The 26346-nt window shown below is 38.0% G+C and overlaps 1 pseudogene; it reads right to left on the bottom strand.

Annotated features, from left to right (window-relative positions):
- Window positions 1-2371: 2371 nt before the first annotated feature.
- Window positions 2372-2471, bottom strand: LOC122128190 (annotated as a pseudogene).
- Window positions 2472-26346: the final 23875 nt, after the last annotated feature.

Here is a 26346-nt window from a genome sequence, read left to right as displayed (position 1 = left end):
CAATGGGTACTTTTGCTTTCTTTGTTCATGCATTTTTATAAGAAAATTTATATGCAGAGGGTTTACAGTTACTTAAGTCATCTAGAGTACACTTCATTTAATTTTCTAAATTTCAAATTTTGAACTTAAATATTTTCTTCTGTTTCTTTAGGGTAATTCTTTTTTCAGAGTTGTAGGACTAGTTAATATAATTTTGCATGATTTTTACACATGTAAATTATTCAGACACATATATTTTGTTTTTAAAATATTTATAATGTGAATATTTAAAAATTATTTTTTGAATTTTTTTCCTGAGGTAATCACAAGTCATATATATGTCTAGTTACTTTAAAAAATACTCTTACTACTTGGCACCAGGGGCTCCCACCTCCAGTCGTAACTACTGAGGAGGCTTAAGAATAGAACCAGACCGAAAGTTTAGTGGACCTCCTTCTCAATCTATAGCTGGGTGCATTGGATCATTTCTACCACACTGCACTATCTACAGGCTAAGATTGGAAGGACTGCGGAATCCAGGCCAGCCAAGGTAAGAAGCTAGACAAGTTGGTCTGCAACTCTGATGCCATTGACAGAAATGGCTAAAATGTCATTGGCTAAAATGACAGATCAGGTGCATGTTCTTGTGGAAAGGGAACCCCTATCCTAAAATTAACCACGGATATGACGCCTGCCTAGCAAGAGCAATAACTCAAGTCGAAATCCCCACAGTTTCCCACAACCAAAATAAGTATATACATTAACATACAAAAACTTAGTAGAATCTGTTCTTTGCTCTATATCAGCTTTATCTGATTATCATATGATGTCACAGAATAGGTTCTTTATTAAACTTAAGATATATTTTAAAAGACCTAGAAAATTCTTTCTCACTTATTAAGTGCAAATGTATGGCAAATTGTCTCATTTCTTACATATTTGACTATCACTATAAATTCAGCTTATGATTATTATGAATAGTAACATATTCTGATTAATTACTTTACTTTGTAACAGTTTTTAAACTTTTTGCTTCTCTACTGAAGTTTAATCATTAAACCAACGTCAACTACTGGGGAAATACATGGACACCTCATTCCAACTGGTACTCAAAGTCTCTGGTTAGGCAATTCTGATGAAGACAAGGAAGAAGATGAAAAAGTGAGGAATGGTATCATTTGTAAGAAAAAAATGGAGAAGGATCCAAGCAAATTTCTTCTTTGGCCTGCTGAAATTAATCGGCTTTCTACAGTGTGGCGAAAACTTTCCAAAAAGGCCACTCATGTGAATACTAGGGATGACGATGAGTATACCGCTCTTCATCAAGAAACCTACAGTTGACACTGAGACATTGTCCATGAGTTGGTGGCTCGAGGCAGATATTCATGCAATAACTGTGAATGGCTGGACACACCTGCACAGTGCTTATACGTGGAATAATACCAGTGTGGCTTCTTTCTTACTTCATCATGATGCAGATACCAATGTCTAAACGAAAGGCCTCTTGACCTCCTTGCATCTTGCTGCTGGGAATAGAAACAGCAAAGATATGTTTGATCTCCTTCTTTTGAACCATTATTTTAAACCAGGTCTGAAGAACAACTTGGAAGAAACTGCATTTGATACTGCCAAAAGATAACTATGTATGACGACCTCTTTGAAGTTGTGAAAGGCTGTACAAATTGTTCTCCTATGTCTTAATGATTTGGTTAATTTACTTAAATTTCAAAATTGCGAGTCCATCCTTTGTCTCTGTACAAAATATTTTCACAATACAAAGCAACAGCAATATCTTACTTTAAAAATTCATGGATTCCATGGTATTCTTCCAAATGAATTGCCTGACTTTGATGTCAAAATATGTTCAAGAGTTGTTTGTATACATCTATAATGATTTCTGTAGAGCTTGTGATTTTTTAAATCAGAAATAATTTTACCATATCTGTTGAAATGAGTAGTACAGAACCTGAATATATTTCCAGTGCTTGTCTGAAGAAAGTATATTTTAACATATTCTGTATTCTGTTTGTAAAATGTCCATAATCTATTTCATTCTCTCCTAGATATAATACTTTGAATACTACATTGTTATATATTATATAAATTCATTAATAAATGTGTCCTTACAGATTGCATTCCATATAAAAACAGTTTAAGATTCTTTTTTCTCCAAGGTCCTTATAGTATTTTATTTCTTTGGGATAAAATTAAAATGTTATCTAATGTAAAAATTTTGTAAAGGTTATGCTATGTAAAGACCTTTCTAAGGTGAAGATTTAATACACTGATATCAAACTAACTTTTAATTATATGAATCACATATGTTGTTACACTTGTATTTTTGTAATCAACTTTTTAATAACTGTTTGTAATTTCTAGCAACTGAAGAATGAAAAATATGGAATAATTCGCATATTTTCATATCATCCTTGTCCAAGTGGCATGCTAATCTCCATATTGTTGTAATTTATGTATACGTGCTGCCGAAGCATGTAGTATCCTGTATATTTAAGTAGTTAATGATGCAATCTCTATACAGGCATATATCCTTGGTTGTCTATTTGTAACAAGGAAACCTTATTGTTACTAACAATGCTATTGATCTTATTTCTCTGAAGTTCTGTGTATAGTGGAAAAAACATATTGTTCGGTAGATTGCTCACACTTGCATTTTTTTGCCAATGACTATTTTAAGTCTTTTTCATTTTAAATTTGATCATACTTTGAAGCCTTTATAGCTAGGCTCAAAGAGATGGCTTTTCAAGTACTTATTTATCAACTGAGTTAGCTTTGTGGAGCTAATGGATTCAAAGTAAGCCTTGCTGAAGAGCTACTTCTAAACTTTTGCAGCTTAAAATTTCCCAAATGAGGTCTTACTGGCACAAATGTCTAATGACCCTTTACCCTTCTTCCATGTAGTAACAGACCAAACAGAATATCTTACCCTGACAGCAAAGATTATCTTACTGGAACAAAACTATCTTAGTTACAAGGGATCATAGAGAAATAAACAGTTCTGACTAGAAAGTATTTTATCAAAATGTAATTGTTTATTATACCTACCATTTCAAAAATAGCTAAAACCAAGAAGGTGAAAAAATTTGTTCTTATGCATGATTACCTAATGTCCTGACCTGTCTACCATCCAACCAGGCAGGAACATAAACTACTGAATTTCTATCACCAAATATTTCCATAGATCCAGAAGAAGTCCATATTTTTCTCCTTGATATTAGGCCTTAAATTGGTAATGTTTTAATCACAGTGTTTCCTCTTGCCTCTAGGCTGTAAATCTACAAATGGTAAAGCTTTAGGTCTAACTCTACCAAACTCTGAGGTAGAGATAATGGAATAATACTGTAAAACAGAGTTGCCTTTGATACCCTAACCACAACAGAACAATGAAAAACATTTCCTTATATTACATATAGTTATATATTTTGTATTTATATGTGCTAATTTTATGTTTCACACAATGAAACTTACTAGAATTAATCGATAATTTGACAAATAAATTGATATTTATTGCAATAAATAGATTGGAATATAAATAATTAGGTTTAGCATATATATTAGAATATAAGAAGTATCAATGCAATGTCTTCGGTATAAACTTGTGATACCTTCTAAGTGTTCTTAGTCTACTGAATTCACATGGTAAAAAAAATGTTGTTTTCCTCTAATCTGCAAGGAATTTTACTCTGCTGCTCTGTATATTGTTTTAACTCCCTGGACCCAGAATGGATTTCTCCATATTTCTGATCATACCCAAATTTTGCTGTTATGATATCCAAAAGGTATTATTATTCTACAGGACCCACGCGTCCTAGGATCCCAGGTCCCAGTTATCTGCATCATCAGATAACAAGGGCAAGTCTTCTCACCTAGGCCCATGCAACATGCCAACAGAAAGTAATTGAAGACTCATCTTAACTTCTCATTTCTTATAATAATTTAGGGCCCCAATTACACAGGGTTTAGCAGTAAGCAATTGTGAAATGCAAGGCAACTTAAAATGAAAGATGAGATCACAAAATCTGAGAGAAACTACTGTAATTCACACTTTCAATTTACAGATGACCAGCCCATACGAGTGAACAAGATCACAAATGTCACAAGAGTATCTTTAATACCCCTCTCCTAATGATTAATGAAAGATTTCAGTCCAGTATAAGTAGGCCAAAAAATAGTTCCTGGAAGGATAAGATCCATAATTTGTCTACCAAGGCTCGGAAAACTTGAATTAGAAGTCAAATAGAATTCAGAAAAACATTAATTGAGAAGATCCTTAGTGCTTCAAAACACTGGTACTTCAGTAAAACTTGGTTATGTAGTATAAAAAGGTTGTCATTCTCAAATCAATGGTAACCTATATTTAATCTTCTGAAAATATATTCCTTTTAAAATAATGTTTTTAGGGCGTCCGGGCGTGGGGCCTGATCTCTTGGCCTAGGCGCTGTCCCTCAGCTCTTCAGCTTAAGGCTAGCACTCTACCACTTGAGCCACAGCACAACTTCCAGATTTTTTTTCTTTTTGGTCTTTTTTCTTTTTGTTTTTTCCTTTTTGATTTTAAAAGATCAAGAATATTTGCCTTATCATGTTGTTTGATGTTTTCCTTAAGAAATATGACTTCAAGTCTTGAATATGGGTACTCATCAGAGATGTGACAAACATAAAATCTGTCTTCTATTTCTATCATATTCCTCCACAGTAATAAATTTTAGTTTTCTTCTTTTCCCAAAAGTTATAGGTAGTAGAAAATATTATCCCATGTAAAATAAAATAATCACAAACCTTTGTACAAAGCCATTTATAAAAACTGCTAGTTAGCAAAACATTCTAAGCCATTTTTAAACTTTCTTGTTGACTAAAGATTAATCTTCCAAATGGATAAGAATAAAATCATGTCTAGGTGCTTCATGTCTCCAGTCTTTCAAATTGTTAATTCAGATAAATTAATTATGGAAATATAAGCTGATATCAGTTCAAGTATATGCAGGTTTGAATGCCATGGAATGTATATAAACCTGTCAAAGTATGAACAGACAGTTTAACAGAATGACTATCAAGAAGTTGAAACCAGAGAAGAGTATTAGTAAAAACATAGAATGAATGAAAAATTAAAAAGTGGCAAGTACAACTAGAATACTCAATGTACACATTTGATAAAGGAAGTGGTAAATCTGAAATAAATCTTGGAGAAGGGGTTGGTTGAGAATGATAGGAGTGACTCTGATCCAGGAGCACTGGACAATTACATGGACATATTTAATTGTAACACACTACCACAACCTTTTGAAATTCAGTTAAAAACACAACAAAAACCAAACACACAAATGTCACAACCAAACAGCAATCTCTAGAGAGTATGAATATGACCTCTCAAAATTTTAAATATTTAATCAAAGGCAGTATGGGAAAAGCAAACCAACTGTTCAAAGAGGGCAGTTTGGGGTAGGGGAGAATTTTGAACAGATTTAAATAGATTGTCTAAGGTTATAAATCACCTACATCTGCAGCAAATATTTTCTAATGGGACATCTCTTTGTCTGAACTGGATATTCCAGTCCTGAGATACACTTGATAGCTGGTGAATATAGAATGGAAGAAACAAGATCAAAACCCATTACTCCATTGGAGAGAAAACAGTCCTCTATGTTTTCTCTCATCTCTCTTAACTACTCTTTTTCGTACTTTTCAGTCAAGTGATTTTGAATTATGTCTTTCCTTCTTTGTTCTGGCAAAGTAATCGGTAATGTAATTCACTAAAGATTATTTGCCATTTTTTCTATTATGCTGTTTACTTGTCCAAGCGAGTCCATTAAACTTCCCTCTTGCATTTGGTTGCCACGAAAACCCAACATCTATGATAATGAGAACAACTCTCATGTAAAACATTGTCTCCAAAAAACCAATCCAAGAAGCTGTGATCACAAATATTTAGCTATACTTTTTTGTTCTTTTACCTTGAAAGTCTTCTTGTGTCTAAAGTGCCCACAAAAATAAGTACTCCACCACTTTTTGGTTCAATTACTTCTAACCTTAAAGATAGTTTGCTAACAAGATGTTTAGAGGAAACCGAAGAATACTCCACTTTTATATTCTCACTTAAGACTCTCTTAGATACCATATCAGGAACAGTGAAGTTATTCTTTGCAAAATTACTTCAATAGATTATTTTTCTCTTGGTCTTGCATTTGCTTAACAAGATGTATGGAGGGCCTGGGAAGTTAGCTCAGTGGTAGAGTACTTGCCTTGCATGGTCTAGGCCCTGGGTTCTATTCCTCAGCACCACATAAGAAAAAAAGCCGGAAGTGGCGCTGTGTCTCAAGTGGTAGAGTGCTAGCCTTGAGCTGAAGAGCTGAGGGGCAGCGCCCAGGCCCAGAGTTCAGGCCCACGACCAGACCCCCCCAAAAAACAAAAAACAACAAAACAAGGTGTATGGAGAAGAATAGAGTTAAATCACCCATACCATGGATGACAGTGTCTGTTACAAAGGACAATACTTCTATGTCCTAATTCTATGTCCTCCTCTTAGCTCTTACCTGATTTCCAATTAATCACAGCTTCTTGGCTTAAAGTCTAGTGAAGTGGAAGGATTATAAGGCCTCCCCCACTGCTACGTCTTCATGGTTTCCTTTTTAAAACTGTTTTATTTGGATGTGGAATTTATTTTTATGTCTTCATTCGATCTAGTGTGCATTGAAGTGAGCCAAATAGGCTCTGTAAAACCACTTTAGGTAGCAAAAATATTAAGACAATCTATTTAAAAAAGTTTTGGCCTCCCTCCACTGCTGAAGCCAATACGCTTAGCTAGGGCTTCTAAGAACACTGTTTTCTTACTTTTTCCATTTGCTCTTCTTTTCTGATCCCAAAACTTTTTGGCTTATGTAATAAGAGAAGTCTTCACTGTCTCATGTTAATAATGATATTATATTTTTGAGCCACTTAGAAATGTGAAATCATTGGTTTGAAGTATCCAGATTTTTTTCTGTTTCAGTGTTTTATGTGCAAAGACATTGTAGAAAGTATTATAAACAGAAATGTGTAAACCCAATACCTTCTTTCATTGTGGAGGGCACTTTCTCCCTAAATAGTTTGACCCCAATTATCTTTTTCAGAGAATTACTGTTTGGTAAGTAAAGGTCAAATCACAATTTTGATGTCTTTTTTTAAAGAACTTTGAATTTAAATTCCACTACAACCTTGTTTCACACAGTAAGAGTATATTTCTTGGGTAAGGACAATTCTCAAGGTTACCTACAGGATTTACAGCAAGGTTTGTGAGGTTTGTTTGTTTAGTGTGAAAAAGAGCCATCTTCACCCACATTGCTCCCTCTGAGCTAAGTCTCCATGGATTTCTTTGCATGAAAGCCTATTCTCCCAGGCAATTAAAAAAAATTTTTAATAGGCTAACTTGTTAAAAATTTTGAACAATTAAAATTTACCTGTCATAACTTTAAAACTCTTTTGAAATTCCTTTAACAGAATCCTAATTCCACCTTTACCATCAAAAACAGTTAACATGTTGTTTTCATGATATCGTGTCCATGCAACTATTATTTTCCAGGGCCTTTGTTATGCTATATATATGAGCATATATGCTGATGCTAAGCAAAATGAAATCCAAGATATGGGACCAGAGATTTTTATTTGTGGTTGTTGTTTTTAATGTACTATGTGATTTCTATTTTCTTTTGGCATTTTCCCCTATGGTTTATTCCCTGCTGTATTTGATTTTGATACCCTGTGTATTGGTATACATTTACCTTAATTAGGGAAGGGAATAGGAACAACAAAATGGCGAGAAACAGGGCAAACCAATGCAATAGAAATGCTCACAAGACAATATGATGGAAATGTACATTACAAGTTGTAAGGGGTATTGTGGTGAAGGAAAACTGTGAGAAAAATGAGAAAGGGGATAACAAGTTTGAAACATTATGTATTCACTACCTTACAATTTTTGTAACTCCACTGTACATAACTTTGACAAGAAAATTAAATTAAATAAATAAGCTACATGAAATAAAATTTCACTGTATTGGTATAGTAGATATTACTATTTTAGTAACTTTTAAAAATCAATACTATTTGGCATTAAATATGAATTAATTACCCTTTTTTAATCAGAGGGCCATCAACTTGAATGTTATCTAACTAGACAATATTTTCACAATATACTTGCCAATATTTTGAAAAAAGAATAAATTTAAACTTTCTCATACTAAAACAGAAAACAGTTTCATTCTATGGAAACCCATAACTTTTAAAAGTAAATAAGTTGTTAAGAGGACAGAATATATGTGTTCTTCAAAATTCCTATGACTAATAACTACTCATTTTCAAATTCTGAGCATTCCTACCTGAGAGCTTCAAAACAGTACCTGTTCGCATGTTATGTAATTCTGCAATAGATTCATATTCCAATGGGTTGCTACAGATTGAGAAGTAAACAGAAAAATAGCCACATTCTGGTAAAGGATAAAACTATGAAGCATCTGTAATAATTCATTCTTCAAGAGTAAACAATTGTTTATCAGAGTAAGCTATTATTTCTATGACCATTAATCCGAAGATTCATGCCATAAAGTCATCCTAGCCCAACAGTTTCCAAGGTGTAGAGTGCACCTCAAATTTCCCTTAACTTACATCACGAATAGCTTATCTCTATTGTGAAAAAATACTACACTTCTGCTAATGTGATGCCTTCCATGTTCTTGAAAGAATACCACAATAAACTGGGTTGCATCATTTTCCCCCACTGGTATTCTTGAGATGAGAATATTTGCAAATATTATTCATATTTATACTTTTTTAACTATCATAGATATTCAGGATGCTAAAAGCGCAATGTTACAGTTCAAAGCCCACCCAGGCAGGAAGGTTCCTTAGATGTTTATCTCCAATAAACTTCTCAGCAAAAGCCAGACAGAAGTGGCACTGAGATTGAAGTGGTAGGGCACAAGCCTTGAGCATAATCAGGCTCAGAGACAGTGTTCAAGCCCAGAGTTCAAGCACTAGGACAAACCAATAAAACAAAAACAAAAATGAAAACAAACCCCAAACCTAGCTTTTTTCTCATTGTATACAGAGGCACATAATTAAGGAAATTGCTTCCTGTGTTACATAGGTGGAAGAAAGAAGATGTCACACAATTATTCTCCTCATACTATGTTATACCAAAGCCTCAAAAATTGCTTTTTCTAAATTTATAAATTAATATCATCCATTTCTTGGCAACTCTGTCTACATTATTCACATTATCATTTTATACATGAATTGTTGGAATTATCTATTAACTAATTTCTAATTATATCTCTCTCGAAAGAATATTCTAGGCAAGTAGACTGCAAGAATCATTTGTGAATTTGTCAATTAAACCCTCTACTTAAAAATAATTTTGGCGCTGGGAAGGTGGCTCAGTGGTAGACTGCTTGCCTTACATGCATGAGGCCCTGGGTTCGATTCCTCGGGACCACATAAGAAAAAAACCCACAAGTGATGCTGTGGCTCAAGTGGTAGAGCACTAGCCTTGAGCTGAATAGCTGAGGGACAGTGTGCAGGCCCAGAGTTCAGGCCACACGAATGACAAAAAAAGAAAAGAATTTTGTAGTATCCAATAGAATATGAAATTACAAACAAAACCAAAATATTTATTTTAAATCTCAATTCTAATTTAGCAACATTTACAAAGTCCTACATTAGACAAACTTTGCTATTTCTCCGGCTTAAGCTTTTGTAATCCTTCATAATTTCTTTGGAATCCAACAGAATGATGATTACTTACTTTGTCAAATTTTGGAAGGTATTCATGAGTCATTTCGCATCTAAGAGTATTCTGTAATGGAGAGAGAATTTAAAACACAAGTGAGGATTATATATGAGTTGCATTTCAATAGGTAACTTGACTTCTCAAAAAATGACAAAATTATCCCAACCTTCCAACAGTGTATTCCTTTCTTGTTTGGTTTGTTTTATTTAGACAAAATTATACTAACTAGTCCGGGGAAGGTATCACTATGTAATTCCACTCTCTAATCTTCCGTTTTAGTCTGAGTGCTAGAATTCTAGGCTTATATTACATTGCCCTGCCATAGTTTCTTGTTTTATTTAATCTAGATACAGATTAGAAATTCTGAATTTCTCCAGTGATATTACCCACTACACTGCTCAGACTATTCCTGTACTATTTTCAAACATTTTCTAACATTTGACACAGGATATGAACATTTTCAGATGCACCTGCGGGGTCTCTGATTCATTCCTCAATGTGTCCGATACCTTTAATAATGATTACTTGACTCTCTTACTATCTCTGGTCCCTACCTATGTAATATTCTCAAACTTTTTGAAAAAAGTAACATGAGGACTTTCTAATATTAAAAATTATCACATGATTTTAGTCTTACTCAGGACATATTTTCTATTGTTTTCTAACTTTTCTACATATTATGAGAGTCATTTCATTTGTGTTTTGTGTGTGCACATATAAGTGCCTCAGTGTGTATGTGTATGTTTGTATGTATGTATGCAAAAGCCTCAATCTCTTATTCATCAATCTTGCTCATGACTGGTATTCCATCACCTGAGCCATTCTTCCAATCCAGCTTTTGGCTCCTCAATTATAGGTACTGTTGCAAAGTCTGCTCTACCCTAGCTGGATGCAAACTGAACTATGCAGACTCCTTTACATTCTTAGGTTTTATTTCTCCAGGAGTATCAACTTTTAAGCTATAAACATTTTTGTGAGTGTAAGTCTATGCTGTAGCCCAGGTTTGTAACTCAAGAATTCATATAAAGATAGATGAATATACCCATTACATACCCTGAGTGTATACTGTTAGAAATGTGATCATAAGCTGAGTGGTGGTGAGATCTGAGGATGGGGGTTCAAAGCCAGCCCGGGTAGGAAAGTTCCGGAGACACTTTTCTTCAATTAACTACAAGAAAACTGGAAGTGGCACTGTGGATCAAGTAGAGCATTAGCCGTGAGCTGAATAGCAGAGGAACAGTGCCCAGCCCCAGAGTTCAAGTGCCAAGACCACCACCAACAACAATAAATATATAAGGAAAGAAAAAGAAATATCATCTTAGCCAGCAGTTCAGTGCTAGTATAAACCCTATTCTCTCAAGATGGATTTTTTTCCAGTTAAGTCCATGCTCTTATATCTGACTTGCATTGGAACCAGAATTATACTTCCATTCTACTTTCTACATAGTTGTGTGATTAGCAAGCGTGATTTAGAAAGAGAGTGGCCTCATACTTCGTGTTCCACTTAGGAGTAATGCTTTCTCTATATCACTCCCATAAATTTACATACGGGACTTGGCTTTATTGTTTCAATGTTGTCTTATTTGTAGAGTCTTCTATAGTGTATTGAACCCATATACTTTAACACAGAATTTCTCTTTCTCCTATTATTGCTATAGTTTCCCTTACTGTTAACTCAAATACACTTGGGAAATAATGTGCTGTACATACACTCACAAAAAGAATGATCTAAGAACCTTCTTTCCATTTAAAATCCACTTTAATTTACAGAGACCTTACAAAGATTGAACTCAATATACTCATGGATAATATATTTATAAGCAATATAAATTTCATATGATCTCTTTACTAAGTTTTCTCTGAAACACGTGTTACCTCAGGTCCAATGGTGTCCTTGTGTTATTTCAGTGAAGCCAGAAAACATTCATTATACCTCAAGAAGCACCATCGATTGTTACTGGAAGTAAAGGAAACTGGATATGGAAACTGATCCCAGGAGAGGAATGGAACATAGAGGAATGACATAGTTCAAGTTAACTTGTGCTTTCCTTTTTACTGTACAAGAAAAGAATCATAAGGCTTGAAGGAAACTCTGTCCTGGACTTTTTCGAGTATGTTCTTTTCTCATAAAAAACTTTTCTGTAAAGTTATAGTTGAGAGTATTACAAAAAGAAATAATGTGCCATTTGAAAGCCATCATAGAAAAAAGGAAATAACGTTGTTTTAAATGTGTTCTACGGCAAAGAAACAAAGACAGGGAGGTTTTAAAGTGCCTTACGGATGGATATTTCACCCCAGAGATGAATCTCTATTTGCAGGAGTCAGTTATCAATTTCTTTAGCCTGGTCCTGAGTTCTCCAGAGCAATAAGGATTCCAAAAAAGCAGGATCCAGTGAGTATGATCACCAAAAGGAGCCTCTTGTCAAATGAGTACTCCTTTAAGGAGGGTCCCAAAGAAATATCTGTTTTTTTTGTTTTCTTGTTTGTTTAGTTTGTGCTGGTTCTGGGGCTTGAACCCAGATGCTGGACCCTGTCCCTGAACAGTTTTCTTTCCTGCCCACCTGCCCCCAAAGCTAGTACTCAACTGCTTGAGCCGAAACTCTACTTGTGCTTTTTTGGTTTTTAATTAGAAATGAGTTCGACACACTATCTTGCCTGGGTTAGCTTTGAACTAAGATAGTAAGAAAGCTAAGTGACATCAACTGAATAGACTTCTCTTTTGAAACAACTAATATTTGATGATGTTTTTTGTAAAGCTAATATTTGACAATTTTTAAAAGTAGAGAATATGTCCAACAAAGAAGCCATAAAGTAAATAATTCAGCAAAAGTAGGTGCATTAAATCATTTTGGAATTTATTTTTCTGCTTAGGAAGATTATTAATCTTGTCGTTCCTTTGGGGGAAACAAAGTCATATTTCACTTTATTTGTTGGTCGTGGGGCTTGAACTCTGATCCTGGGCGCTGTCCCTCAGCTCTTCAGGTCAAGTAGAGTGCTCTACTACTTTTGCTACAGCACCACTTCTGGGTTTCTGGTGTTTAATTGAAGATAAGGGTCTCATGGGCTTTCCTGACCAGGCTGGCTTTCAACCACAATCCTCTGGTCTCAACATCCTGAATAGCTAGTATTACAGGCGTGAACCACCAGCACCTGGCTCATATTTGCATTTATGTGCACTGAATGACACTATGTAGACAAACAATGGAAATTTGAACCAAATGATGCCATTGCATCTTTTCAGAAAATTTGAGGTAGCAATAAGTATGTCCTCCTTTTCCATTCTGTTACATTAATGACTCATTAGGTATGTACTCCTCCATTAGCATCCTCTACCATTTATATAGGTGTATTTAGTATCAGGAAATGTTCATAGAGAAATATAGAAAGACAGATTTTTAGAAAGCAAAGGATATCGAGTATGAAAGAACAGCATAGAGATATACATTTATAACAGAGATTAAGAACCAGCCTAAGAGATTTAGAATGCTAAAGGCAATGAGGAATAAGCCTAGTTGAAAACTAGTTCTTCAATAACCAAAATTGTTTTCTAGAACAATTTTTGGTATACTTTAGTTACTATCATTTATTCCTTCGATCTGGAGTTATTTTTTCTCTTGTGTCACAACTGTTAATTAGCCTCTGCCTTTTTGTTGCGGTCACTGAGCAAAAAGTTTTCCAAATGTCACTTAGATTACCCTTCTCTTTGTGATTAGCAGTGACCACACAAAATCCTGGAATCTTTTAATTTCCAGAATTAATCTTCACCTGACATCTAAGCACATTCCTGGCATTAATTGCTGTGACCTAATGACAAAAACTTTTTTTTCAACACAGTATTATAAGTAAAATACATGAATTAGGGACTATTGTCAGGTGTCAGTTTGGAAGGAGCAATTATATATTCAAAGTATGGATCCTTTATTTTGCATTTACTAATTTTTTTCTTTTTATATTGTGAAAATACTGTACAGAGGGGTTACAATTACATGGGCAAGATGAGTACATTTTTTTATCAAGCATTGTATCCTCCTCCTTTGGTTCCCCTTCCCACCCCCTCCCATCCTCCAACTGCCCACAGAACCAATCTTCCTTCCCACCCCCCCACAAAAGTTGTAAAGTTCGTTTTTGACATAACGACTTGTACATCTCATTGTTGCAATGGGTCCACCAGTATCCCTATTTAAATGATGTGTTTTTTCCCTTCCTCTCCACAAATTATACCATTAACAAGTACAGTGAAAGCAAGGATTATACTCTGGGTGAGGGACATACAAAACAACAAAGAAATAATTTCATAAATGTGTTAGAAACAATCACATGAAAGAAAAAATCACGTAAATACATATCTTAGGGTTCATTTCCCTAACAGCAACTTATCTGATCTTTTCTGCTTGACTCAGACATACACTAGTTATTGCAAATAAGGGAAACCCAGGACTTTCTTTCTTTCTTCCTTCCTTTCTTTCTTCTTTCTTTCCTTCCTTCTTTCTTTCTTTCTTTCTTTCCTTCTTCTTTCCTTCCTTCCTTCCTTCCTTCCTTCCTTCCTTCTTTCTTTCTTTCTTTCTTTCTTTCTTTCTTTCTTTCTTTCTTTCTTTCTTTTCTTTCTTTCTTTCTTTCTTTCTTTCTGTCTGTCTGTCTGTCTTTCTTTCTTTATGTCTGTCTGGCTTTCTTTCTTTCTGTCTGTCTGTCTGTCTTTCTTTCTTTCTATCTTTCTGTCTTTCTTTTTTTGCTCAAGGCTAGCATTCTACCACTTGAGGCACAGCATCACTTCTAGTTGAGGCACAGCATCACTTCTAGTGTTTTTTTGCGTATGTGGTACTGGGGAATTGAACCCAGGGTTTCATGCATGCTAGGCAATCACTGTATGATGAAGCCACATTCACAGAGCCCTAAATGACTTTCTTAAGATAGCTTTATATTTTCATTCTATAGCTATATCATAATTTTGGCCACGTGCTAGAAAATGATGTAAAAAACAATACAATACAATAAGTCCAGGAAGGTTGGATGGAAAATGAATAACCGTCATGGTCTAGCCAGGGCACAGAGGGGCTTACATCATGGAGCTCTTTCAACAGTCTGAGCTAGACAGCTCCTGACCCACAGCCCACCTCCTGAATGAGAGGGCTACCTTAGGTTCCAGCCACATAGGGACACTGGGCCACCTCATCCAGAAAACATTCAGCCAGTTACTATGAGAGAGACGAAGAAAGAAAATCAGAATTATGCTTAAGTTGGGTGCCGGTGGCTCATAACTCTAATCCTAGCTATACAGGAGGCTGAGATATGAGGATCAGGGTTCATAGCCAGTCCGGGCAGGAACGTCTGTGAGACTCTTATCTTCAAACAACCACCAGAAAACCGGAAGTGCACTCAAGTGGTAGACCACTAGCCTTGAGCTGAAGAGCTCGGGAACAGCGCCCAGGCCTAGAGTTCAAGACCCACAACTGACAAGAAGTGGATTTCCACCACATGAAGTGGACTGAATAGCACCCATTGTCCCAGGGAGCATGGTAGAGAAGACAGGCTGAGCTTCCTGTGACCTTGAGGTCATAAGTAAGTCACCCAGCTTCTCCGTGCATCTGTTTCCTCATCTGCAAAACTCAACATAGTAAAGGATCCCCTTCCTCATGGGGATAGGGTAATGATGAAAGCCATGTTTTGTTTCATAATCCCACACCTGTTGCACAATTAATAACAGACCTCACCTGAGCACTTTCCGGGTATCTTCCTGTCATATGCTCACAGAATTGTCGAGAACCTTATCTGAAGGATGCTCCCTCTGTGCCTAGCCATGCTCCACAGATCCCTCTGTATAAATCCCTTGTTTCCTCACAACTGTCCTGTGAGGAGACTGAGGTCCGATGGTTTCATCACTATCCAGAGTTTCACCTGTGGTCAAGAATCTGCTGGCATGGACTAAAAGTTTGGGGATAGTCTATCTAAACCAATAACTGAGCATGGCGCTACATGTCTACCATCCCAACTACAGAGGACCATGCTTGGTGGAGCATACCTGTTACAGATAGGAGGACCCTGATCCAGCACAGCCTGAGTCTCTATTGAGCCTCTTTCTCAGAAATGCCCAAGACAGAAAGGTGGCTCCTCAGAGCCAGGGAGAGGAAACAAGCAGGGAGTCATGGTGCCCCCAGTTGAGTGTCTGACCAAGGGCAGGGGTGGTGTTGGGGCAGCCACTCGCCTGTGCTTCTCGGAGAAGCTGTTGGCAGCTGTTCCAGGTGGGAAGAGCAGCGATGGAGGTGGCATTGTGGACACATGGGCCCAGAGCAGAGGACCAGGGGCAGGGACCTGGTTGGGGCCTTATGCCTGCTGGCAGTGCGCCATTGCCTGAGGTTTGAAACCCAGCACCGCAAGAAGGGGGAAGGGAGCAGGGGCACTGGTGGGAGCATCAATTTCCTACTATACTCCAAACTCTCCTAGAGTCTCCTGCTGATCACTCAACCACCTCTACCTTCCTCAACTTCTGGTAGTGTTGTGAACAAACAGAGGGAATCCCAGTGCTACCCAGCAGCATGGAATGTGGGCGTGGCCACCATTGTTGTATCCCATTGGTCAGAAAGGAACATGAAAGAATGGGGGTGTGGCCAGAATCCTGTGATGCAGGCAATATGGGCAGAGCAAGATGACAGCGGCTCCCCTAGCCTTTTTCCCAGGGAACTCTGTCCAATGCAGTTGGGGACAAGAGGGTAACCTGCTTTAGCTGGATGGCTGCACAGATTGTTTTGTATGTGTTGCCAGTCCTGGACCTTGAACTCAAGATCTGGACACAGTCTGTGAGCTGCTTTTGTTCAAGGCTGGCTTTTCCTCCACACTTGATATGTTGGCACTGAAGTTGGAAAGGGGTCTCAAGGACTTTCTTGGCTTGGGTGACTTTGACCATGATCCTCCTTTCACAGCCTTGTAAGTATCAAGGAGGACTGCTGAGAGCCACTGGTGCCTGCCTAATCATTGGTCTTGGTGATGTTCTTGGACAGAATGGTGAGTACCCTATTCTCGCTGTGAAGTGGTGGGAGCTGGAGCCCACAGTTCAAATCCTGATCCTGCCACCTCCAAATGGCAGGAGATCCTAAGAAACTTGTTCCTATCTATATGATACCCAATGGAATATTATGTATGTCAGGATTGAATGGGCAGTCCTTGAATGATTCAATGATAAAATTATACACAATTATATTATAGGACACTAATCAATTTTAGTTAATACTTTATTAAGCATTTAAACAATCACATTCATAAAATGGAGACATAATGAAATACCTAAGAATTGGGCCACACATACTATAAAGGTTCCATTATTTTTCTGCCAGGACTGGGATTTGAACTCATGGTCTGGTAACTATGTTGCACTGTGTGGGAAGTGGAAGTTTGCCTCCTTGATGTCAAGAAATTCAAGTCTGTTCCTTAGGCCTGATATCGATCCTCAGCACTAGAAAACATCCTATTCATGTACAATTTACATATATGATTTATATTTACATACATATGTTGACTATATTGCATTTTAGTGTAGTTATTTTATTTTTTGTTTTGTTCATGTATTGACCGTTTATTTTATTGACTATTATGGCACATAGAACATTGATTACATAAGGATATAGGTGTGCATATATACTCCACTTCATACCTGACAACAAGGACATTCACAGAAAAGGAAAACATGTGTTACCATCAGCTTATTACTCAACAATTCATTGTTTGGGAATGCTGGCATCTGAACTCATGGCCTTCAAGGCCAAATTCATGAATGGGTGAGTGTCGGCATGCCCTCCTGGGGCAAATTGAGCTGACAGACTGTTCCCAGGACCTGAGATTGAGCCCAGGAGTTAACAAAATAAGAACATATTGACATGTAGATGGCAGTAAGCTAATAAATATATATCTTTATAGAGTGTCAGAGATGTCTATACATTATTTAGTTATATAGACTACATTCCTACCAATTCTTCGGTATTTATTATGTGTCCATGTAAGTAATGTAATTGTTTTCTTTCTTAAAAGAAATCAGTGTCCTGAAATTATTGTGTTCCTGTAAGTAATAATAATCTTTTAATGCTTCATAAATATTAAATAAAATCAATCAGCCTCCTGAAATCATGCTGTCTAATTTTATAGGAGCACCATTCACGAACAACTCATTCTGTGACATTGACAACATTCCATTGTTATTCCTATGGTTCAAAACCTGTTTCTAGTATCTCTTGCCATTGGTTGGTCAGGGCCTATATTGCCACGTGGGCCTATGGCTTCCCCAATAGTCTGCCAGCCTTCAGCAATGCAAGGTGAAGTACTCTTTGCAACAGTATAATTCAGACTCAGGAAGGTCATGTGCAAAGGAAGAAAACCTAAAAAGGCCACAATTTTTCTGTACATTGTTTTCCCTGCAAGGCCTGGTGGTCGAGGATCCCAGGAACAGCTGTGAGTCCAGTGGCTGCACCCCAGCCTAGGGTGATCGAAGCTGAGGCAGAGTTACCATGACCTGAGTTCAAGCCCCGTGCTGAGAAAAAGTTTAAAAAAAAATTATCTGCTTGTCTTGCAATTCCCGCTATTTATTCTGCCAGGTGTTGGATTTGAACTAAGGATCTGGGTAAATCTGCAGCAACGTGGATGAAGGGGAAGATCACGGTACTTGAGGATAAGAAAGTCAAGCCTGTTCACTAGTCCTGAATTCAAGCCCCATCCCTGGAAAACATACTATTTAAATACATTGTAAAGATAGGTTTTATACTTATCTATAGATGTTCAGTCCATATATGTTTGGTGTGGTTATTCCTTGTATTTTTTGTTTTATTCATTTATTTACCATTGATTTTACTATATGAAGCCCATTTCGTTTATTACATTGATGACATCCTATCACAGAGCACTAGGGTTGTAGAAATGTACTGCATCATTCTTGACACCTAGAATTCTCAGAGAAAAGGAAAACAAGTTTCACACTTGGCTTCTTACTCGACGATCCACTTGTTAATATTGCTGGGATCTGAATTCAGGGCCTAGAAGGACCAATTGGCCAATAAATCAAGGTGAACACACCAACCTGTGAGCAACCAAGGAGCTAGGTCATTCCCAGGATCTGACTTTGATCCCCAGGGTGGTCCACTATAAGTTCATAATTTCATAAGTTCATAATTTAAACATAGGATCAATATTGACATACATGTGTGGACAGCATCTTGTATTTGGTGCACTTCTCCTTATTTTGTCTCTAATTCATGGAGGTATTGTTTATTTTACTAAGTATGGTGACAGGTATAACTGTGCTGACATGGACGACAACCTGTTCCCATGGTTATAGGGTTGCCTATGCATTCTCCATCCTCTTCTTTCACAGGAGAGGAAAACGTGTGCAACAACTGGCTTCTGACATCAGAATGAATCTTTCGTCAGTGCTGGGATTTGAACTCAGGTCTGGGTAGCTCTGTTGCACTGTGGGAGAATTGAAGCTCACCATCCTTGAAGACTAGAATGTCAGGCCTGGTCCAGGGCCTGATTTGAAGGCCCAGCACTGGACAAAATAATAAGCCCACCTTTTTTAAACATAAGATCTCTCTTTACCTACAGTAGTGGTATGCATCTTGAGTTCATTGTAGTTATTCTTCTTAATTTGTGTCTTATTCATGGATGTATTGTGTATTTTATTGAGTATGGTGACAGATATAACTGTGTTGACATGGATGACAGGCCTATTTCCATGTCTATAGAGTTGCCTATATAGCATTCTCCATCTGTGCTGAGACCCAGGACTTTCGCAGGACAGGAAAAAAGGTGGTTCAATTGGATTCTCACATCAGGTTGAATATTTTGGCAGTGCTGGGATTTGAACGCAAGTTCCAGCAGGCCCAATCAGTGAAAGGGACGTGTTGAGAACACCAGCCTGTGAGCCACTAAGGAGCTAGGCTATTCCCAGGACCTGAGATCCAGCCCTGGTGGGGGCCAATATAGCTATAAATTCATAATTAAACAGAGGATCTATATTTCTAAACATTGGTGAACGGCATCTTGTGTTCAGTGTAGTCATTCTCTTTATTTTGTGTCTTATTCATTGATGTATTGTGCATTTTCTTGAGTATAGGATGACAGATATAACTCTGGTGAACTGGATGACAACCTATTCCCATGAGTATAGACTTGCCTGTACATTCTCCATCCTAGCTGAGACACAGAACTTGCACAGCATAGGAAAACAGATGCAACAACTGGCATCTCACATCAGGGTGAAATTTTGGCAGTGCTGCGATTCGAACTCAGAGCCTAGGAGGGCCAACTGCCCAATGGGTTCACCTGATCACACCAGACTGTGAGCCACTAAGGATCTGGGTCATTCACTGGAACTGAGATCGAGCCCCAGGGAGGCCTCAATAGTCCTCCATGCATCATTGAAACAAGGGATGTATATTCACATCTGTGTGTGGACTTCATCATGCATTGAGTGTAGTTATTCTCTTTATTTTGTATGCTATTCATGGATATATTGTGTATTTTCTTGAGTATATGATGACAAGTCTACCTGGACTGACATGGATAACAACTTATTCCCATAGCCACAAGGTGGCCCATTTATTCTCCATCCTAGCTGAGACCCAAGACTTGCACAAGAAAGAAAAACAGGTGCAACAATTGACTTTTGACATCAAGATGAATCTTTTGGCAGGGCTGGGATCTGAACTCGGGACCTAGCAGGCCCAATTGGCAAATGGGTTCAGATGAGCACAACAGCCTGTGAGCCACGAAGGACCTAGGCCATTCCCAGGACCTGAGATTGAGGCCCCCCAGCGGGTGGAAACTGGGGAGCATAATAGTCATCCTTTCATAAGCTGAAGGTAGTATGCAAATAAGTACATATTTGTGTAGAATAGGAGAGATGGTGACCTGTAATGGAATCCATTCTGTGTGGCTACCGTTTCTTGGATCTTTCTGGATGCCTCCATTTCATGACTCTGGTGATAATTGTCATGCTTCATCAACTCTTCTTTACAAATAATCAATACTCCATGAGTCTTGCCCATCATTTCCTACTCGCATCATGCAGGAACTATTCATTCAGGGATGAGATCGATCGCTTTTCATGACTCCTCCTAGGTTCAGAAACGAGTATCTCAGGGTCTTCCGCCATTCCCTCCTTGTAGGAGGGCTGAATTCAAGCCTTAGATCTGGAAAAGTTCATCTCACATACATTTTAAAATTAGGATTTGTAATTCTGTACAGATGTTCAGTCCATATTGTGTTTGCTGTGGTCAATCATTTTATTTCTTGTTTTATTCATTTATTTACCATTTATTTTATTGACTCTGATGATACATATACCATTTATTACATTGTTTACATCCTATCACAAAGCATCTAGGTTTTAGATGTGTTCTCCATCAAGCCTGGCAGTGCTAGGATCTGAACTCAGTGCCTAGCAGGCTCAATTCAAGAATGAGTGAGTTCGAGCATGGCATCCTCTATCCAATGAGGCTGTCAGGTGGTTCCCAGATCGACCCCCAGGTTTGGCCAAAATAGTGATACATGGATAGGCAGATATATAAATATATATTGGCAAAGATATATAAATATATATTGGTAAAGAGTGCCAGGGCTGTCTATCTATGATTAAATGATACCTAGAACTTTCCTACCAAATCTTAGATATTTATTATATCACCATTGAAGGAATATTATTCTTTTCATGATTAATAAACTATTAATTAATATCAATCAGCATTCTACGATTATTGCATCCAATTTTAGACTAGACCGGTGCATGAACTACACTTTCAATCAGTATTCCTATGAATAGGAATGAGTCTCTTGTGATCTCCTGCCATTGGTGTCAGGACTGGGATTTGAATCCAGGGCCATGTTGACAGGTTGGCCTATGGTTTCACTGATATCCCACCAGCCGACAGCAATGACAGGTCAATTCTACTTTGCAGGCATATCATTCAGACCTAGGATGGTCAACATGCAAAGAAAAAAATTGTAAAACCTCAACACTCTGCACCTCACCATTTTTGTGCTTTCCAGCTTTTTTTTCTTCCTAAAATCCCTCTGGGCCTAGGATCTCAGGATCAGCTATGGGTCTGGAGACTGCACCCCAGCCTAGGGAGATCCAAGCTGAGGCAGAGTTTGCACGACCTGACTTCAAGCCCCATGTTTGGCCAAAAAAAAAGTAAATAATTAATTAATCATTTAACTAAATTAAAAAAAATAAAGCTCCCTGGTTTGGAATTTCTGCCAGTTTTCTTTCCTAGCCTGGGATTTAAAATCAGGGTCTTGGTAAATCTTTAGCAATGTGAGGGAAGAGTTGCCACTACATGAGTTCAAAGCCTGTGCCAACCAAAAATGGAAAACTAAGTCACTGACCTAAGGGGAGGTAGTTGTCGAGATGGGAGGGAAGGGATGGTAGGGAGAAAAAAAAGAAGGAGGTAACAATGCTCAACAAGAAATGTACTCATTACTTGCTCCTGTAAACTTAACCCTTCTGTACAATATGTTTAAAATAAAAAACATACAAAAAAAGAGAAACAATGTAATTCTCAGAGAAGCACTCAGAGAAGGATGTCTGAATAGCTGTACAAAATTCTACACTGCTTTTTTTAAATGTTCAGTATGGAACTGAAAAAACATAACTGCTTCCATTAATAAAAAACTAAGTCACTGTCTTGGAACTGGGCCCAGTATTTCTGCCATTGCTAGGATTTGAGCTCACCATCCAGGTAACTCTTTTGCAGCATGGGTGAAGGCAGAGCTCACTGTCCTTGAGGAAAAGAAATTCAGGCTAGAATTCCCATGTCCTGAATGAAGGTCCTGCAAGAGAAAAAATATTTCTATACATATGTAATATATGATGTATACTTACATATGTATGTTAATTTCATATTATGATTTTTATTATTGATTTTGTATTTTATTTTTCTTTGATTCATTTATTGATTATTGTATTTAGTATTATTATACACATATTTTTTTTTTACATTTTTGCACATATATTATAAAATTAAACACAATAATTTAGGATATTGACTCATTTATCATTAATATTTTATTAAGTGTTGAAACACAGTACATAATTAAATGGAAGCATTTGTCACAGTCTTTACATGTTTAGAGTCTGCCCCAAGTATGAGCTTTGTCTTACCTTTGGACATCTTCCCATTGGGAATTCTTTATAATGTTTATATTCAGAAACCTTTTCTTGAGGATAGGCAGGTGAGGGATAAAATTGGAAGGGTGGGGTAGAAATGTGGCTTAGTGGTAAAGAGCTTGCTCAACATGCATGAATGACAGGGTTTGAATCCTCAGTGCCACATACTCAGAAAAAGGCAGAAACTGTGGAGAGGCTCAAGTGGCTAGACTTGAGAAAAAGAAGCTCAGAGACAGTACCCAGGCCCTAAGATAAAGCCCCACAAGTGTCAAAAACCATAGGCCATATGACAGTGGCTCACACCTGGAACCCTAGCTTCTCAGTAGACTGAGAGCTGAAGACCATAGTTCAAAGACAACCTAGGCAAGGAAAGTCTGTTAGACTCTTACTTCCAGTGAACTACCAAAAGACCCCATATGGCACTGTGGATAAAATGGTAGAGTGTTAGCCTTGAGCTGAAGGGATCAGGGACAGTGCCCAGGCTTGAGTTTGAGACAGACACCTGGAAAAAAGTGAGGGTTAATCAAATTATTTTTCCTATTTACTAATTAGGAGAACATTCTCTGGAAAATGAACACTGATGTACACCAGAATTGGAGTTAGAGCTCCAGGTTCAAGTGTAGCAGATACATATACCCAGCCTCTCAGACTCTAGCATTGTAACCTTGTGTCCTACAGGGTTCTGAACGGTCCATTGTTGAAAGGCTTAATATGCTCCCCAAACACTTTGCTATAAGAATTTGACTTGTATTGTCAATGCCATTACAGTTCTGAACCTACCAGAGCACCAGTAGCTCATGCCCATCACCCTAGCTCCGGAGGCTGAGGTCTCAGGAACACAGGGTGAAGCCAATCAGGGCAGGGAAGTCTATGACACTCTGACTTCCACTTCTGAAAGGTCAGATGTTCAAGAGCTTCTTGTGTTTCCCTTGGTGATGAGAATTTACTTGCACTCTAAATGTTCTTAGAGTTGCTGAGCTATAGAAGAAGGAAAGAATCATCAATGACCCATCTGGGGTTCAAATGAAGTTCTCAGGATCCAAGCGCTAGCCCTGTTAGCAGGATGAACTCCAGTGCAACGCTGTATTTGAAGGACAGAAAATAGTTGCAAAAGCCAGGATAGGTGCAGAGACCTAAGCCTGCAGGATTAGGAGGCAGAATGTACACACTCAACAAGGAAGTGAGCTGCAAAACCACTTCATTCATTCCAGGAACAACCAGAAATGAAGGGAAACCTGAAATATTTGTTAGAGTTACACCAGGGTCAGGCTTTTATCAGCCTCTTCAAACAACGACTAATTAACCTTCCTCCTTCAGGTGAAGGGAGCCTCAGGCTATCTTTAGGTTACCAATAAAGAGCCAGTTGAGTGGGGGAGAGGGGAGGAACAGAGTAGAAAAACCCTGCTCTCTCGTCTTAGGGAGTGGGTTTTTGACTCTCCATCTGTCAGATTTGAAGGCCTTCTTCTACCTCTGCCAGTCCATTCTCCTTCCTTCATTCTCCACTTAATTAATGCAAATCCCCAGATGAACTAGAGGTAAGGCTGTTTCTCTTCTGTCTCCAAGCCCCTGAGTGAGAGCCTAGCTCTGCCCTCGTGGCTCTGGGGCCTTTGGCTACCTTAGAAGTTGAAAAGAGACAGTCTTCCTGCTCTGTGATTGTGTGAAGGTGATGCTGGTGGCCTAGCACACTGCAGAAGGCCTCATGAATGAGAAGTGTTCCCTTCTTTCCTCCTGACATCCAAGACCAGATCTATCTATCTATCTATCTATCTATCTATCTATCTATCTATCTATCTATCTATCTATCTATCTATCTATCTATCTATCTATCTATCTATCTAATCTACCTACCTACCTACTTAGGTATCTCTTTGTGAGTTTTTGGGTTGAACTCAAGGTCTGGGCACTGTCTGTAGCACTCTACTACTTAAGCCACAGCACTAATTCTGGCTTTTTCTCTGTATGTGATACTGAGGAATCATACCCAGGGCTTTTTGCATGCTAGGCAAGCACTCACTAATCCACATTCCCAGCCCCTTCATATTTTCTTTAAAGGTAGTTTTTACATAAGTATGCTACCATTTTAAGTCCCCTAGTTTAATTTTCTGAATACTGGTTACTTCTACAAAACCCGATCTTCTCTTCCCCTGCCTGATTTGTGACTGGTCCTGCATTGGCCTCATAATTAATGTAAATAAAGGCTGCTGAGAGCTGCAGTGTGCATCATAATGACACAGGACTGGAAACCTGGAAGAGAAAAGCCATGGGTCTGAAATGAAGAAAATGGTGCAGTATGCACTAGGAGCATATTTGAAAAAATGAATGAGTAAATAAAAGAAGAAGCATTGCATACACTCTGTTTGCACTCAGGGAGGTAATATACACACATAAGTAGGTAGGGCGTTGATAAATAAACTTGGCCTTCTCTTTTTGAAAATATTTTGTGGTCATACCAGGGCTTAAACTCAGGGCCCGATGCTTTCCTTGGCTGTTTTTCCCAAGGCTGAGGTGCTACCGCCACCACAGCTCCACTTCCAGCCATCTGGTCGTTAATTGGACATAAGCACCTCCAAGGCTTTCCTGCCTGTTCTAGCCTGTTTTTCCTGCTTGGCTTTCTCTCTCAAAGCTGGAGCTCTTCCCTCTGGACCACTGCTCCACTTCTAGTTTTCTGGTGGTTTCTTGGAAATAAGAGTCTCACAGACTTCCTGCTCAGGCTGACTTTGAATGGCGATTTTCCAAAGAGGCTTCAAGCAGCTTTTCTCAAGGGTACACAGAGGAGCTGCTCCACACAAAACCTTATTGTAAATCTCGAGAGGCACTAGAGGAAAAGAGATACATGAAGATGCTTCTAGTGTGTTCTAGTTACTTAAGGTTGCAGACACAAAACACTCATAATTATTAGATCATTTTATTGGCAAAAGGAACATTGCAGACATTATGAGAATCATTGCAGCTTTCAGTCCTCTCATCCTGAGACAGTAAATTCACTGCAGCTCAATGCTAAGTGACAGAACTGGCATGTCCTGCGGATATTTTCTCCCAATTCCTGTGACACTCATTTCTCACTTTTGGCTTCAAACCTGTGACCAGAGGGGAAGATGAGGCGAGAAAATCCTTCTCAGTGAAAACAGCCATAAAGATCATTGGGTAGTTAACTTATAAATTCAAGCCATTGGAATGACCCTGTTAAGAAGTCAGATTGTCCAGAATTAAAAATGAAGAAGAAAGAAGGTACCAGTGGCTGCTGACTGTAATTCCAGCTCCTTAGGAGGATGAGATGTAGAGAATCTTAGTTTGAATCCAGCCAGCATAGGAAAGTCCATGACACTGTTATTTCTAAGAGATCACAGAAAAAAACAAAGTGGGGCTGTGATTCAAGGTTAATGCACTATCCTTGAGCAAAAAGAGCTCAGGGACAATTCCTAGACTGATAGTTCAACCCCAGGAACTG

This window comes from Dipodomys spectabilis, unplaced genomic scaffold, assembly GCF_019054845.1.
Source record: "Dipodomys spectabilis isolate Male_0828 unplaced genomic scaffold, ASM1905484v1 ptg000010l, whole genome shotgun sequence".
NCBI lineage: Eukaryota > Metazoa > Chordata > Mammalia > Rodentia > Heteromyidae > Dipodomys > Dipodomys spectabilis.
This window is presented reverse-complemented; position numbering and strand designations above follow the sequence as displayed.